The sequence below is a fragment of the Nothobranchius furzeri genome, chromosome 19 (assembly GCF_043380555.1).
Source record: "Nothobranchius furzeri strain GRZ-AD chromosome 19, NfurGRZ-RIMD1, whole genome shotgun sequence".
Taxonomy (NCBI): Eukaryota; Metazoa; Chordata; class Actinopteri; order Cyprinodontiformes; family Nothobranchiidae; genus Nothobranchius; species Nothobranchius furzeri.
The window spans coordinates 10032804-10051422 of NC_091759.1; positions in this window are offsets into that span (position 1 = coordinate 10032804).

Sequence of the window (18619 nt, forward strand, 5' to 3'; positions counted from 1 at the left end):
AAGCAGATAAAATAAGTTGTTTCTTGGTCCTTTGCATGTCCTTACCACAAGCCTGTTGTAAGACATGTCTTTACTCAGGATCCCAACATCTCTGGTTGTGGTGACCTCGTTGTGTTGGTCCATGCCGTCATTGTCCTTAATCAAGACACACAAAAACATGACTTCATGCACAGCAGTTAAAATTAATGGGGGCTGTCACTGGTACTGCTGGAAACATCTTTTTTGTCACTGCTGTTGCCAGTGATGGACGTGCCGACTCCGTCGGTGGAGGAACCGCCGGCACTACCGATGCCGTCGGTAAACGCGTCAATGCCGGCACTAGTGGTGGAGCTGCAGTCATTGCTCCAGTCGTACCTGCCGTTAGGCAAGACTTGAAGTGATTCAAGAACAGCTCCTTTCTGACAATAATTTTTTGACAGAAGATGCAATGATAATGGCTGCTTGGGACACAATGCAGTTGGCATTTGTAGATGTTGGGCAGCAGTAGCTCAACAGGTTGAGCGGGTTGTTCAGTAATCGGAAGGTTTTAGGTTCGATCCCGGCTCTGGACAGAGAATTCTGCTGTTGTGTCCTTGGGCAAGACACTTAACCCACCTTGCCTGCTGGTGGTGGTCGGAGGGACCGGTGGCGCCTGTGCTCGGCAGCCTCGCCTCTGTCAATGTGCCCCAGGGCAGCTGTGGCTACATTGTAGTTCATCACCATCAGTGTGTGAATGTGTGTGAATGAATGAATGATACACTGTAGTGTAAAGCGCTTTGGAGTCCTAACTCTGAGAGGCGCTATACAAGTGCGGGTCATTTATCATTTTATCATGTTATATTCTGAAAGAATGATAATGAATGTGTAATTCAAGAAAATATTTTGTACACAACAGATAAAAATCTTTTCAATAATATTTATAGAAAAGTAGCTCTAACAACTTAAAGCTGTTTTCTTTTCAGTGTTGATCATTTATCTTTCTGGACAGTCTAAATGCTGCACTGTCCAACAGTTCAGTTCTGCCTCTTTGGTTCATTGGATGCCTTGGCGGTGAGTAGTGTAATTGATGAGCTTGGTGACATATACCAGTTAAAAGTATTATCATGCTTCATGATAATCCCTAATTATTATCCAGCATTACAATTAGGGATAGGAAATTGAGAACAATTTCCAGTTGAAAAGACAACAAATATCAAAGGCAGACCTCTAGTGCGGAGCAGTGCAGCCTTCAAACAGTAACAACAAAAGGACAGTTAAGTTTCCCCGCACAGAGCACTGACCATGTATTTATAACACAATTGACAAAGAATCTGATCAATAAGGAGAACTGATAATGGCAATGGTATTAACAAAACCTTATCAATACTTCTGGTTGGACTTGCCTCCATATTTAACTACAGATTTCTGGTGTCCTTGTAAATGGGGTATTAGGGCATGGTATGGCCCCAACTTGTGGCACAGTGGGCACTGAAAGGTGTCCGCTGATTGTTCTATTAATTTGGGCCATGTGCTCTCTTTAAATGTTGTGGTGCTGGTCTATAAGAGAACAAAACACTATTAAAACTCATACTTTTAAAAAGAAGTACAAGATTAGAGCCAAAATTATATTCCTAACCTATTTCACTTCAAATCTGAATGCATATGTGTCTACCAAATCATGGTCAATTTAAAGTTTTGCATTCTTCCCTTAAGTTAAAACACAGGACCCTATTTTCTAATGTTTTTGTGTCTAAATGACAAAACAGGAAAACAGTTATGAATGGGTCTTGTCAGGATCCGCCCCTGCCTTCCTGACTGTGTCGCTCTCATGCCCTTGATTAGTCCTTATTGTTTTCACCTGCACCTTGTTTACCTAACCATGTGTTCCTCATTTGCCCTGTGTATTTATACCTCCCTCCTTGTATCAGTCTTTGTCAGATCATTGTGTTAGTTGTAAGCGTTGTGTTTGTCCTGCCGTTCCCGCTCTGTTATTAAAATCATTTTTACTTTATCCGAGCCTGCATTTTTGCCTCCTGAGCTGCTCCACCACACTTGGTCTGCCGTCATCCACACCCACAACGTGACAGGTCTACTAGGAAGAGGCAGCTGCAATTAGAAACAGTCTTACTGTTCTAGCAAACATTCGAACGTTTAATGACAGGTGAAACAACGTCAAACCGACACGTTCCGTCATGGTTAAAAATAGTTCCAATATGAAAGTTGAACCGACGTCTTTTCTGGCCGTGACATCAACGTCTTTCAGCGCGTCTCATTTGGACATTTTATAATAAAAATGTAGGCTTCTTATTACTGTATTAATGTAAAAAAAATATATCATTATTGTAAAAAAATATCGATAGTGAAAAAAACAAAAAACAAATCACAAGCGGAGACGGAATATCGAATGTTCCTAACTGGTTCCGAACTCGGATCCTCGGCGTTTCAGGTTGACACATTCCATGAGGAGTCATCAATGGTCAATTTTTACGTTTATTTTGGCCAAAAGGCTTGCATGTAGCCCATTAAAAATTATATAAAAAATATTTTGCGTCCATGACGTCTTCCCCCACTGCCAATAATGCTTAATTTTATATAAACGTGTTTCAGAAAAAAATCACTAATGAGCTATGAGATATGGCTCAAGGCATTTGATGCATCTGCATCTAAACTGTCTTAACTAGCTATTTGCCTCCCCCTACAGCTCAAGAGAAGAAAGAAGACCAAGAACTATTTTCTCTATTAAATAATAATCAAATAACTTTGTTGGTCCAAATAACCATGTAAAGCTAAATGTTAAATCAATCTGTGAAATGACACTATTAATTACTTGATATTATAATCATATGATAGTATTTTAATAAGTAATATAACTTTCAACAACACACTAGACTGATCACACGTAATGTTAAGATCACATGACACATTCCTTTGTCTCTCCAATCAGAGCTTTCCTTTCTGGTGCGTGGCATAGTCTGTGTGGTGTTTATTTTTGGTGTCACATTCTGATTCGACCATAAATCAAAACATCTGAATTATAAAACTAACTCCCACGTCACCCTTAACTCAGTTCAAATGTTCTAGAGTTGCGAGCCGGCCACTCGTAACTTTTGAACCACAAAGAACCTCGGCCAGCTGGATTATAAAACCTGTTGCAAGCTCCACCTGAAGCAACGCTCCTTCAGAGTAAAAGCTGAACTCACTGACCCTTCAGGGTCCCGCCGTCAATCATCTGTCGCTTACCTAGAGGCAATCCCAAGACTAGTCTGTTGTACCGTACACTGTTTCACCGGCTCCGGTACCAAACGGGGGTCCGAGGACCTGGCATTCTGGATCTACAATAGAGGTCTCAGCAAGGGTATGTAGCACGGCAAGATAGCGCCTGAATGTGGTTTTTGAAACTCTGACTGTAGTTTAGAGCAAAAACATTCTCTCCCACACAGAACTAATGCTTCTCTGGAAACGAGAGTTCTGATAACAACATTTCACATTGACACCATCCATCTTGCCTCATTCACACTAGATCCATTCATCACACAGTGTTTAGTTAGTTAGCCTTGTTTGAAATTGTTTAGAAATAAATCTTCTTAAACTTTAAAACTTGTATCTCTCTCATTTGACTCTGGGTTAATACAAAGTGTTACCTAATACCTGCAATAAAAAGTTCCGATCTTCAAATTGATTCCATATTTTCTATGGAATCTCACCTTTGATGGTTTCCTACGTAAGATGTAACTATTGAACCACTACACAAAGTTCAATACAAAAATCAGCAAAATAATAAAAACAAATAAGGTAAACACAACTGTCAATAACATCATACAGCAGTTCACAGAGATAGAAATTGGAATCAACTAAAGCTTGGTTTATGTTTGACGCGTCCGCAAGGTCCGCACGACTCTGCGCGGCGAAATAGCGTCATTTTAACAAAATTTCCACACCGCGCACCTAGGAAATTTTCTAACCACGCGGCCAGTCGGACGCGGAAAAACATGGCGGACCGGCAAGAACTAGTATGGCAGAGGTTCGTAAATACAGACATTTGTATGATTCAGCTCTCAAAGATCACCGTGATCACCATGTTGTTAATAATTCTTGGAGAGAAATAGTTCGCACTGTTGGAAAAGACGAGGACGTTGTTAAAAAATGCAGGAATGCCATGTTGTAAACAGTAATTTCTACTTCTACTATGGTGTAGTGTTGGATGCATGCCGTAGAGCTCCATGCTGCCCCGTTCAGTTTGGGAGAATATTGGCTCACCGCAGAGACGAGCCGCACGAACCATAAACGCTGCGAGTTGTGAAGCGTGTTCCAGCCACGAGCCGCATCACCAAGCGGAAAGTGAATGCGTCAAGCACAAACCAAGCTTAAATCAACACAATTATAACCTTAAGAAAAGCTATTTCATACAAATTGAAATGAATTTTCTGTGATGCACAATTCTACAATTTTATGGCATACAGGCATACAGGTCCTTGACTGTGAAACCAGTCTGGAGATTTGGGTGCAGGTGCTTGAAGTGATTATTCTTTCCCAGCGTCTCTTCTTCGCTGTGTCCTGTTGTAGTTGCGTCCAAGGGGTCTTCAGCCGAGGTGGATGCAGGATACGTCGTCCTGTAGGTGTGCGGTCAGGGAGGAGCCCCAATCCGTCGTTTCAGTTCCAGTTCTAGTACCCCCTCAAATGCTGCTGTCTCAGTTGTTCCACCAGGTGCCGAGAGGTGGCCCAAGTGCACGGCCATGAGTGCGACCACCAACATCAACAATGTGGTGAAATTAGCAAGCTCGAAGCAGATCTTATCTTATCTTTATCTTGATCTTATCTTCACCGGTTTGAGAGACGGCACCCTAGTGGTGGCCCTCCCCTGTGTAGCAGGACTTCGTCGCCACGCTAGAGCAGTTAGTTGACGTTGATGAGCTTGCAATGGGATAGATGAATCCAAGATGGCCTCTCAGCAGTCTTCACAGCAGTGGGAGTAATGAGGAGTACTTCGAATGGACCTCTGGCTGCCCCATCTGTGTCGCTTCAGCACCTCCATCAGAACCCAATTTCCTGGTTTCACGACCTGTGGCGAAAAAGCACAAGAAAATTCTGGGAGATCACTGTTGATTTTGAATTTTTTTCAGCAACAATCCTCATCATCTAATATTTAAGGTAATTCCATCCAGGCAGTGTAATAATGTGAGGAAATCGTTATCAACCTTCTCTCCTCTTGAAGCATGAGGCAACTCAGGGCTCACCAGAAACAAAACATAAACAAAAGGGGTCCGATATGGCAAGCATTGCGCCAACCCAATGTTAAATTTGGACCTCACAGAACATGTGAAAAAAAACACCCCTCCCAAGGAACGTGCAATTACTAGTTCACATCAGCAAGGGACAGAGTCGTGCAACACAGTGTGCATAAAACATCAAAACAAACCAAAACAAACTAACCAAGCAACAAAAGCCATAATCCGTGTAAAGAAAACTGAAAATAAAAAACAAAAAGTGATTTACATCACCTAGGAGTAACAGGAGAAATTGTAGGAAAAGAACTGTAGCAAAAATTGTAATCCAATGAAATCAAAAGAATCAACCCATCTGGGAAAAAGGGTGAGCTTGTCATCATGCCCAAGCTTATATTAAAAGATAAAAATATCATAGACTCTGTGTTTGCTCTCATTATGCCAGAACTTTCACCTCTAGCGACTTCTTAATTTAATCTCTTTGCTTCTAACACTGGAATCAATTCATGAAACCAGTCCTAATTATAAAAATAATATTTCAACTCCACATAGATTCATTAAGGTAAGGTTGCTTCAAAGTACATCAACAATGTGTAATGTCACTCAATAATGCTACTCAAATAATGTGTAAAATTTGTCAACAGGACATAATTACTGCTAAATTAAAGCTCCATAAGTGAAATTGGACAACATAATTATCTAGGGAAAATAAAACTCATCTGTCACATAGAGACAGTGAATGATCAAAATAAAACAACCGATGGTGTTCTTAGATACACACAACCCTAAAGGTGTTTGAAAAGATGATAATCGTTTCAGGAAAGGAAAAGACGTTATAAGTAAGTTGTAATTTATAATAACATACACTGCATAAAATGCTCTGAGGAAGAGCTATAATTTAGTTTAAAGATCAAGCAGAGGGATAACAACTAAAGTATTTATATTTAGAAAACAGCAATAATTAATTCAAAAACTACTAGATGCACATGAAATAGGTTTTTCATAACATAATGTGACCATCAAAGAATAGTGTTAGGTCATCATGCCACTGATCAAATCTAAGGGCCATGTCAGCTTATTGTGCTCGTCCAGCAAATAATAAAAACAATGATGATGAGTCCAGGGAAAAGACAGCTCTCTCTTTGTTGAATTAAGAAGGTGACGAAGTGGGAGCTGATCTGCTCAAAAGTAGGGGCAAAATAAAGATTTAGCAAAAACAACAGAAAGTATTCACTAATCTACTAGGAAGGAGTTCAATATTAATTACATAAACAGTTAATCTAGTTTAGAAATAGATGGATAACACAAGGTAGAGATCTTTTCATAACTTCAAAGAACTAGATTCTTTAACTATTCAGTTAATTTAACATCTTCATAAAAAGTAACACACCATAAAGTTGTCATTATCGCAATCATGGACACAAAAACAAGTCTAGGTAACTTCAACCATAAATGGGGAGATATGTTTATAAGACTCGTTTGTTAGGAAAGTTCCAAAGTTATAAATGGAATAAACACATGGTTCGTGTAGGAGTCTGACCTTTAAGAAGGTCAATGATAAAGCATTGTATCTAGAAATCTCAAATGGATAATGTTTACAAAGATATTGGATAGTCTCTAATGGATAATGTCTAAGAATTTGCTCAAGACAAGTGAACTAGATCAAGGTTCAAGATACGATAAAGTAAAAAAGACAAAATCAGTACTTTTGAAAGTTCAGGACATCATACATTAATCCCTGATTTCCTAAGGATAAGGTAATTTAGGTTCAAAAATCAAAACTTTTAACTGTCACTCCTATCTGTGACATTTCATGATAGTTCGTATGATCTCCTATCAGGGGCAACTTTGTACATTCTGCTAAAATATTATTTTGGTTTACTTTTATGGTCAACGTATTATTGTTTGTCAGCAGACGCAATAAAGTCAGATAGTTGGCAGATCATCAAGAGGAATCAGCTAACCACCTGACTCGGAGAAGGGTCAGGCCCCACTCTGTGTATGAATAGTTCAGCGTAGCCTCCAGCAGTCTCCTTCTGTTTGGGTCATGATAAGAAGACAGCGAGATTCGGCTAAACAATCAAATCAACAAAACAATTGAACCTCAACAATAATTTGCATTTATAAAATAAATTTAGGTGTGTAACAAGGATTTGTTAAACTATATCATGTTTTCTGAAATCCAAGTTATGAATGTAGGTAATTTCATACAGTTTGCCCTTAAAAAACAATTTGGTCATTGACTAAATTTACTTGATCCTAATTTAAATAAATTTATTTGATGTGTTCAGTAATAAATATGTTCATTGAGTTATTTAAAATCTACTAATATTAAAATATTTCAGTCTGAAACTGCATAATTTATTTCTCCCAATCCTAAATTGAGCAAGGTCGGCCGAGCCGGCTGTGTCAGCAGCATTCTACTCTTATCTCTACTGGCTCTGAAAGTATGAGCCGATGTTGATCTGTACATTCCAAAGAGGACAGAAAACCTCAAATCAACAGTCCAACTTGCTTTTTTGTTTTATATTTTCATTCAGCAATTATTTCTCAAAACCTTTCTGATTTCTGCTTCAGCCTCTTGGCTGATAGAATATTGTCTTACTTGAGACCAAGGTCTGTTATAATATATGTTTTTCTGATACGACCTTGCTGTTTAACCCATACACAAAGGAACATGAAATTCTGTGTCAAAGCATTTAAAAGTTCCCAAGTTGAGAATACATGAAAAATTAAAGGAATTAAAACTTATTAAATGCAAATTCCCTACAACAGCTTCAATCTGCTGTCTCATTTAATTTTACGTCCAGACAATTTTTCCCCTTGTTCTGATCACAATGTCCACTAATCGGAGATCTGACCAAGTTTCTACATTTAACAGACACCAGGAGATTCAGTTCATGACAACCGATATTTTTAGAGTGCTCAAATTGCAGTTTTTGAATTCAACAGGTACTGCACACCAAATCTGCTGTAGCCAGGGCTCGATTGTCATTTACTGAGAACTCCCTTGTCTTATTTTAAAATGTCAGAGACAAAGATTTAAAAAACCAAAAATAAGGAGATAAAATGCAATTTGACAATAGTCAGTTAAGTTGGTCTGTGATTAATGTTTCAACCAAAATATACACTCTTAGCTTTTATTTGGGCACACATTTACTACCATGTACTGATAAACAGTCAATGTCTCAAACTGAGGGATTCCAGTAAACCCCTTTACTACCGGCCACTAAAAGTGACACAGTTTATAGTTCAAATTATATTAATCACCAGAATACCAGGAATTAAATATTTGGCCAGTGCTTAACCCTTTGATGCATGAATTATGAAATCTTCAACCATGATTATTTAACAATTATTCTCATTCATCTTTGGGTGTGAATGAAACAAATTTCAACAAATATTGTTTGTAACATTTAATAATTTGCAAATAATTTACTACATGACCACCTAAGTGGACAGCGTGTACTCTGAACATGAAATATATTGGCTGGACTTACTGAAGTCCACATAGAGGGGCTAAAATGCAACAAAGTCTTCAGCAGCTGTGCTTAACAGAAAAACAAATAAATAAAAATTTTGAGAATCTGTTCAAATTATATTTTCCTTTTTTATTTTCTTGTTGTAACCTTCAGGCCTCAATTGATAAGACCTTATTAGCTCAGAGCACAGCAACCGTTGTTTGGGTTATTACTTTTCTTTTGTTTGAGCCTGGCTGTGCTCTCTCTCTCTGTTTCACAACTTCAACCATTTTTTCTCTCCACTGCTCTGTGCTTCCTCGTAAGCATAATACATTTGTGACACGTCAGCGGTTATCAAAATCATGTTTTCCATCAACCCTCTGATAACTTTTAGACCACTTCCACATTTCCTGGATCTACATTTCCATCAAAGTGCAATATTTACTCAAAAGGTATTTTGTGAGTTCTTCTTTCCCCATATAGATACCACACCGTCTCTGCTTCAGCATGAGGTCAGATTTAGGCTCACAAATCTGCCCTCCAACTGTGTCTCTAAACACAGCGGGACTCACTTATCAGCCAAGCAGTTTAAAAATCTGACCACCAACTTGAAACATGTGCAAATGATTTGCCATATCCTTCTTTCTACACGAACAAGCAAGTCCAGACACTCTCTCATCCATTCGAACAACAATTAAAGTAGACAACATCTAAAACAACAAACAACAACACAGATAACTAGAGTTGCGTTTCTATTCAAGGCTAAAATGCTCAAAGGCCAGGCCAAATCAAAGTTGGGTTTATATTTCAGGTCAAAACACCCCAAAACTAATTTAACCTGTTAGTTATCACACCGGTCCATTCATTTATAACTTCATCACATCAGAGTTGCATTTATATTTCGGCAAAAATGCTCAAAAAACCAAGCCAATGCAGCATTCCCGGAATCTGTTTATCTTCCTCTCTGGCCAAAATAGCATTCCGGGAATCTGTCCGCGTTTATATTTTCTGGCTAAAACAATCAAAAATCAATTTAACCTCTGGCCACCTGGGATTTTCTCTCCGTACCACAAAGACAAAACAAACAACAACAAGCTTGTCTCACCAAATCTCTCCACTCAGGTCTTGAGTAGTTCGTGGATCCCCCCCCCCCCCCCCCCCCCCCCGCGACGTCAAAATCCTCGCACCGACCCCCAGCAAAAGCACAGCGCCAGAGGAGATTTCGGTTATCAACAGTTTTCCGGCGTCAGCTCCTGGCGATGGGACCCCAGCTTTCAAAGGACCAAATAATGTCATGGATTTTATCAATATGTTTTTCAATAACCCATTTCCCTGTAGTTGGAGAGAAAGAGGAGACAATGAACAAACAGTTATAACTGTGGCAAGATGCATGAGGCAAAATGCACCGAACATCCGGTCACAGAGTTCATTTATAGAGAGGGGGAGTGAGAGAGAGAGAGAGAGAGAGATTGTGTGTGTGTGTGTGTGTGTGTGTGTGTGTGGGGGGGGTCAAGAGTGTTGTGTGTGTGTGTAAGTGGCTTGTGTGGGTGTGTCTGAATAAGTGGGCATGCAGAGAGGCATAGAGCAATACATTTACATTCAGTTGATTGAGTCCATGATCAAGAATTAATAACCATAGATTTTTCCATAACAGTTTGACAATGTTTAACAATGTATAACAATGTGTAACAATGTGTAACTATGTGTAACAATGTATAACAATGTATGAAAATGTAGGACAATGTATAACAATGTGTAACAATGTGTTACTATGTGTAACAATGTATAACAATGTATGAAAATGTATAACAATGTATATTACTACATTTAAGCAACCAGGTTTAGTGGAACCAGTTGATATAACTTGGAAAAGGAAATTTGACATTTCATTTTTTTGAGTGTAGTATATCTTTGAGAAACAAAAACCTTTCCAAGTGATCCTTAATTTCTTGGCAGTAGCGTAAAGACATACACCAATCAGACCAGTTCTAATTTAGACCCACCAGCTGGTTTCCCAACTGTAATGTTCATCGGTTATTACCAGAATAAATTGAGACAAACATTTTAATGCTGTTGAGAAAGTCAAACCAAATTCTCTATGAGAGCAAGACTCTATGCATGAGTGACATAATAAACAACACAGGGAATGTTTCTCAGTTCACAAACAATTACAGCAATTACTTTATTTTCAGAAAAAATAAATAAAAAAATAAAAGATTTTCAAATATTTTTCTTTGTTCTCCTGGTATCAATTAGCTAGAAATGTTGTCACATTTTAAATTATCCATTCTAAAAATAAATGAAAGAATAAATAATTAATTAAAGCTGAAGAAGTTACAAATGTTGATTTGAAGTGGATTTGCATGGAAATGATTCCTGCTTTCATTAGCCTTTATTTTAAATGAGTAATACTTTGTCATTGATCTGGACTAAAAATAACAAATACCTTTTCACAAGAAAAGGAATTTTACTTCAGAAACTAACCAATTTTCTTTGGTCATTAGCCTGGTGCACTGAACAACCAGTAGGTTTTGGTCACTGGACCTTAGAGACCTGCTGGGGGGTGCAGGGACTGAGAAGATCACCATTGTATGATGGTGCTTGTCCAAGACCCTGCAAGACCGTGAAAACCAGAACCAGGATCTTGAAATGAACCCTGAAGTTGAACGGTAGCCTGTCAAGCTGGAGGAGAAGCGGGGTGATGTGGGTGTGTTTGGAGGACTTGGTCAGAAGCCGAGCACAGGCATTCTGAACCACCTGTAGACGGTTCAGGGAGGTTCTGCTCAGACACGTGAAAAGAGAGTTGCAGTAGTCTAAGCGTGAGGAGATGAAGGTGTGGAGAACTGTCTCAAGTTCAGAGCATGATGAAATTGGATTCAGCTTAGCAGCTTCCTGAGATGGAGGAAGAAGGAGTGAACAGGAGAACTGACATGAGAATCCAGGGTGAGAGCTGGGTCAAAGGTCAATGGGGTTTCCACTTCTGATAAAATTGTTAAACCAATTAAACTCTTGTGATATTTTCTGCGATTGAACATGTGGGCACTCCCTAGTGGACAAGGTTTGCACTGAAGGTCGTGTTTCTAAATAAAATCTGACAGTGCAAACACTCATAATGATAAATCTGATTATATGTGACTGTTCATTATCAGCGTATCATCATAGAGTGATGTGTGAACACAGTGTTTGTGGTCTGATTGTGTTTTTCTAAAAGCAAAGAGGTGACATGTGACTGCAATCAGTGCAAACCTAAAATTATCCCAAACACACTCAAGTGAAGCTGCAGCTGCACTGACAGACAGCTATGTTATTACAGGAAGATAATTTGGCTGCTTGATGGAGGCGTCGGCACAGCATCTGCAACCAGATCGCAGAAAATCACAGCTTGGGGTGTGTATGTGTGGTAGTTACCACCCCTGTGTGTGAACTTCAGGTGGAGCAGAAACAGAGTGTCTTTTTTTTCTGCTGTTTCTTAAGAGTGTTTGTAGACTTTTCAATAAAACAAATCAAAAATCAGTTTTGTCTTGATCGGTGTCCATGTTAAGATCTAAAACATTTAATTAGGCACATGTTAAAATGATTAAGCAGTCTAAGTGTGGGCTAATTATAACAATTAATAAAGAAAATGACATGTTAATGAATATGACCTTTACTGTATGCACTAATCATAGCTGAGCATCTTTATTCTCTGGGGTCTCACTGACAGCCGCTGGAAAAATGGTGACATTTCACTTCAAATTCACTTAATTAAAAAAAAAAAAACTAAAGTTCAGATTTGACAAGACTAATGCATCCGTCGATGCAAAGTTGGAATGAAAAGAACAACACTGTGATTTTTCATTGCCAGATGTTTGATGCATGAAGGAGAAGATAAAGATGTTGGCCAGTTAGCCTAGCATTAAACACGTAATGGACGTTGCCTGCATGTGTTTATGACACAGCTGCAGTCTCCTGATTCAGCACCATGGACAGCCCCCCCTGGATGCACTGTGCAGATCTGCACCTGGGACAGCGCCATGACAAAGGAGCTCTTCGCATCGCATCTGCTTTAAATTTGCCTCACTTTTAAAAGCGAGCCAGCTGGTTTCTGGTTTGGAAAGAGAAAAGAGAAAAGGCTAGGACCTGGACCTGGACCTGGACCTGGACTTGGACTGATGACCCTCTTCTTCCCCTAGCTTGCTAATCTTGCAGTATGTCCTTAGGAACTGTGTGTGTTGTGTGCTTTAGAGGAGCTATTAAATTTAAGTCTTCCACTCCAATGAGGGTTAATTAGATTGTGGAGAACGTTTGTAAAACATGTTTGTTTATGTAGGCTGTTGTGGTCTAGTTTCCTCATTGCCCTTTTGTTTGTTCATGTTGGAACAGAGCAGTTTATGTTTTAATCAAGCCCCCACAATGCAGCTCTAAAATTGAGTCAAACCCGGAAATGAAAGAAATAGCAGTTCTGCCCTCATCCACTAGGGGCTGGTGTCAGAAGCGAGCAAATCCTCATTGACTCCCATGTTAAAAATACCAATTTCACAGCAGAAATAAACATGTTTACAGCCTGGTACCAAAACATGTTTTTAGTTTAAATTATCTAGTTTACACTCATGACAACTCTGAGGGGGGTGATTTCCCCCCCTCTCTTCTGTTTAAGTGTATTAAAAGCCTAAAATTCTGTATAATTAATGACCGCCGCCTCAGACACACGCGACCACAGAGCTAGCTCCGTGGAAAGGCCTCAGTAGAGCCTCGGTCTGGCTTGGAAACTGCTCCGGCATTTTGAGTCTCTGTGTTTGTGTATTCTGTTTAGATATTTTTAGTGCAATTGTTGGACAAAATGACTTGCTGTGGCATTAATTGCACTAATAGAGCGTCCAAGGAGTCTTCACTTCATTTCTTTCGGTAAGTAAAATTATATTTATGTATTTTAGGTCACTCCCGAGCTGAGCTTAGATTTTAACATGTACTGTTTAACCATGAAATTTAAATGTAATAGGGTAAAACCCAGTGCATTTAACATAATGCTGCATTTTAGAAAATGGGTTGAAATATAACATGTTGGTGGAGCTGGGTTCCGACTATCGGCTTGTGGAGCTCTCGGGAGACCGATGTTTTCCACCCATTTCTCCCCTGGCTTCGCGGATTCTGTTTGCTGCGCGGAATGCTGGCTGTGTCTCCCTGCAGCTCCACGCATCTCTGTCTGATCGCAGCTTCTATTTGATGTGTGGGCTGCCGGCTTGTGGAGCTCTGGGATGGAAACCTTTCCACCCGGTTCTCCCCAGCGGCAGCTCTGCGCATCTCAGATCGCAGCAGCGCTTGTCTGCTGTGTGGCTGCCAGCTTGTGGAGGTCTCAGAGACCTCTGTGTTCCACCCGGTTTTACCCAGCGGTCAGCCCGGCGTATCTCTGACTCAGAAGCTCTGGTGTTGTGCACAGTTAACTCCAGTTGTAGCTAGGTTGCTACCTCCGTTAGCTTAGCTCCCACCTCCGCGTTAGCTTTGGGTTAGCCAGGGTTAGCTTCAGGTTAGCTTTTAGCTAGTTTGACCGGGTGTCGTCAGTTGATCCCAGCCTTACAGCCCCACCCTCAGCTCTTCCTCTCTTCCCTTTTGTGGAATTGTCTGGGCTTGACGGAACCTGTGACATGGTCAAAATGGCGGTGGTGGCCACCTCCCATTTGGCCTCAAAAAGGTGATATGGTATATTAATGTCGATGGTTTTAATGCTGCAGCTCTATAGTGTTTGCATCCCTTTAGCCTTCAGTAAATACCTCAAATAATCTCCCAGAAGGGTTGAATTTTAATTTTATTCATGAAGTATTCTGCTAGTGTTTGAGTGTTTAGTTGGTCTTATGTTTGGACAAATGCGTCTTAGCGAAAGCCAACAGGATGGGTGAGAGTTCCATGATAGTGTTAGCCTTAAAAGCTAGCCTGTTTTGTAGATTTGCTATTGTGGCTTTAATCAAGGTGACGATTGTGACGTGTTTCCATGTGGATGAGGTCTTACTGGAAAAACAACAATCCAGGGAAGGGTATGCTGATAGTTCTGTACACAAAAATGCAATATTTAAATGAGATGTTTTATTAAACATTTAGAAAATGACATCCTCACAAAAATTAAGAAAACTAACCAAAAATGTGCACCATAAAGAAGTAAATAAAGGAGGTGAGGGAGAGAATAAAGATGCTCACAAAGCCTGCACACTCGATGTGACCACCAGGGATCGGTAAACACTTGTTTGCAAACTGTTTTCAAAAAAGAGAAGAGGATCCCAGATGGATACAATGAAATAATAAAACACTGAAATACTTTGTGATCATTCACATCTGGGTTAGGTTGGGTTTTCAAAAGGGGGATTTTTTTTGTTTTTTGCACAAAAACATAATACATAAAAACTGTTTCAAGGCATCTAAAGCACTGTTTATGTGGGGATGCAAGGCTCAGTATTAAAAAAAAGCTTGTGTGTTTTCACAAAACACAGCTTCTGTGTGCACACGCCTTCAGTTCAGGGCCAAAATGGTCACAAAACCTCACTGTGACAAATCAGACTAATGTTTGCAGTGAAAGCTCCAGGTTATCCTTCCAGATGCAGAAGCTGAATCGTCTGCCTTTCCAAGAAAAAAAAAAGAATAAACACAAAACAAAACAAGCCACACTTGGTAGCATTCTCCCTCCAAGGAGGAGAAACTCTGCTAATGAGAGAATTCTCAAATCACAAATCTACTCATTACAACACCAAATGATGGTTTTCTGCTACAAACACAAAATAGAATAACCAGAAGGAGGAACACAAGTTAGTCTAACAGCATACTTCAGGAGAGTGGAGAACAAAGTTGCTCAGGTGAGTTTAAAGTGACGATTTTCTGTTGATTCTAAAAGTAATTTATATAATGTGTTTATTCACACAAATATTCAGAGTTCCTCTATGTATTTATGAAGAACAACTCTTCAGTTTGTACCTGTGTCTGTCTAGTCCTGGCGCCATCATAATGTTTCTGTGAACCAGATCGCCCCCTGCTGGGCTTTTCTGTATTCACACAGACAGATCACCAGTGAACAAGTGCCTGATTTCCACCTGATATCAGATTTATTATTTTATTTCTTGTCTCAGAACTTAGCAAAAAGTAAAAAACAAAAAATATATATTATTTTAGATTTTTAAAAGAGGCCTTTTATAATATATCAGTCAAATCAAAGAAAACAATAAAAAACTAATTAAAAGGCTATTTTTACATTTTGTTTCAATAAAATTGAAAGTAAAGTAAAAAGGCTTCATCGTCAAATTTAAACTGTTGATTTCATTTAATTGGCTGTGTGGAAGGAAATACAAAAGAGGAAAAATGGGAATGAAAATGGGGAATTGATGAGAATGAATCAACAAGGGAGGGAATAAGGCAGAAATAGAACATGAAACAATAACTGACTGCAAGGAAAATTAAATTTTCCACTCTACTGAAATGAAAGTTGTTTTTCTGAATTAGTATATATTTTTTATTGATCACATCTATTATTTTTTCAGCTGACAGATTTCCTGTTTCACCAGTTTTTTCTTAGGAAAAGTAAAGATTTGTCACGAACTCCTCCAGCTGACTGCATTCCATTCATTCCTGCCACCAACGTGGCGACTGACGTCATCACGCCGACACTACTTAAGGAAGTGCCGGCGTTTCATTCATTGCTCAGTCATCGTTCTCACCAGACTTTGTATCGAGTCTCCAGGCTTACCAGCCCTCAAAACCTTCCAAACTACACCTTCAGGAGATAACCACGCCGGTTATCTCCGTCTCTCCGCGTCTGGGCAACCAAACTCTCAGTCACGATTCTGATCTGCCAACGAACCTGACAGGATGACTGAGCCACGAATTGACCCAGCGGAGTTCGCGCGTCTGCGTGCCGAAGTGGCTCAACAGCGCGCAACCTTGGATCAGCATACGGCAGAAATGAACCAGCTCCGTGCCATAGCTGATCGCCAAGCCACCAAGATCGAGTCACTCACCGATCTAGTACTCCAGCTGACCACCGCTCTGCAACGTCAGACCGCAGCTGTTCCTGACAGAATGGAACCACGCCTCAGCCTTCCAGATAAGTGGGACGGAACCAGGGGGTCCCCGGAGGGCATGTTGGCGACCCTGGCCATGACTTTTGAGTGCCAGCCAGCACGCTACCCCACATCCTGCTCTCGCGTCGCCCTGCTGACCTCACTGCTGACAGGTCGAGCCGGTGAATGGGCGGCGGCTCTTTACAATCAGAAATCTCCTGCCTGCAATGACTATGAGACTTTTGTAAAGGAGATGAAAAAGACTTTTGTGCACCCCAGCAGCGAGGTCTCGGACGAGACTCGGCTGCTTCAGCTCCGCCAGGGCTCCCAGACGGCGGCTCAGTACACCTCTCGCTTCCGGACGACAGCAGCTCGGTTGAGGTGGGATGACGCCGCCCTAAAGGCCGTTTACCTGGAGGGATTGTCACCGAGAATCCGGGAGGGCATGATCGGGCACGAGGTCCCAACCTCCCTGGACCTGGCAGTGGATCTGGCTCTCCAACTGGACCACTGCATCCTGAACCGGCCGAGCACCATGTCAGCCCCCGTACACACCAGGACGTCACCCCGCCGGCCGGCTCACCAACCGACGGAGGAGCCGATGCAGCTCGGACATCTCCCCCCTGAGGAACGGGCACGGCGCTGTCAGGAGGGAAGATGCGCTTACTGTGGGGATTTGGGTCACCACCGTGGCACGTGCCCAAGACGACCGGGAAAAGGTCCCTCCGGGTCGGAGTAGGAGCTGTCCCGCCCGGAGTCTCCACTTTTCCGGCTCCACACCGAACCACTCTCCCGGTCTCCCTCCACCTGGACCAAGGCCCGACCAGACTGGAGGCACTTTTAGACACTGGGGCTGCGGAGTGTTTTATCGATCACGGACTGGCTACTCGGCTCAAGATACCCCTCACCGCCCTCGACCGACCCATTCCCGTGACCTCTGTGGACGGCCGGCCCATCATGCCGTACCCTCTCACCCACCGAACTCAGGGTCTCCACATGACTATTGACCAACACCGGGAGACCCTCCACTTCCTGGTCATCCAGGCTCCGGCTACGCCTCTCATCCTGGGTCATTCCTGGTTCTGCCGACATGAGCCTCACATCTCCTGGTCCACCAGTAAAGTCCTGGCCTGGGGCACGGGTTGCCATAACCACCGGGACTCCCCTGCACCTAAGACTGGAGCAGCCCCTCCCACAGACGTAGACCTGACGCTCATCCCTCCTCACTACCACAACCTCGCTCAGGTCTTCGCTAAAGAACCCACTACCAGGTTACCTCCTCACCGACCCTAGGACCTGGAGATCAGGCTCCAGCCCGGCACCCCCCCCCCCCCCCCCCCCCCCCCCTCGGGGTCGCCTGTTCTCCCTCTCTCCGGCGGAAACCCGGGCTATGGACATTTATATAACTGATGCCCTGCAGAAGGGATTCATCCGTCCCTCAACATCCCCCGGGGCCGCGGGGTTTTTCTTTGTTAAGAAGAAGGAGGGGGATCTCCGGCCCTGCATAGACTATCGAGGGTTAAATAAAATAACGATCCGGGACCGTCACCCTCTCCCTCTCATGGGCACCGCTCTGGACGCCATCACACAAGCCGCTGTGTTTACTAAACTGGATCTGCGCAGCGCCTATAACCTCATCCGTATTAAGGAAGGTGAGGAGTGGAAGACCGCTTTTATCACGCCCACTGGCCACTATGAATATCTGGTGATGCCTTTTGGACTCTGCAACAGCCCCGCCGTCTTCCAGCGGTTCATTACAGATGTGCTGAGAGACATGTTGGGTCGCTGGGTCTTTGTGTATCTAGATGACATCCTCATCTACTCCCGCACGGCCGAAGAGCACATCCGGCATGTTCGAGCTGTTCTGTCCCGCCTCCTGGACCATGGACTTTACTGCAAACTGGAGAAGTGTGCGTTTCACCAGGAGTCCACCTCCTTCCTGGGTTTTACCATCTCCTCCCAG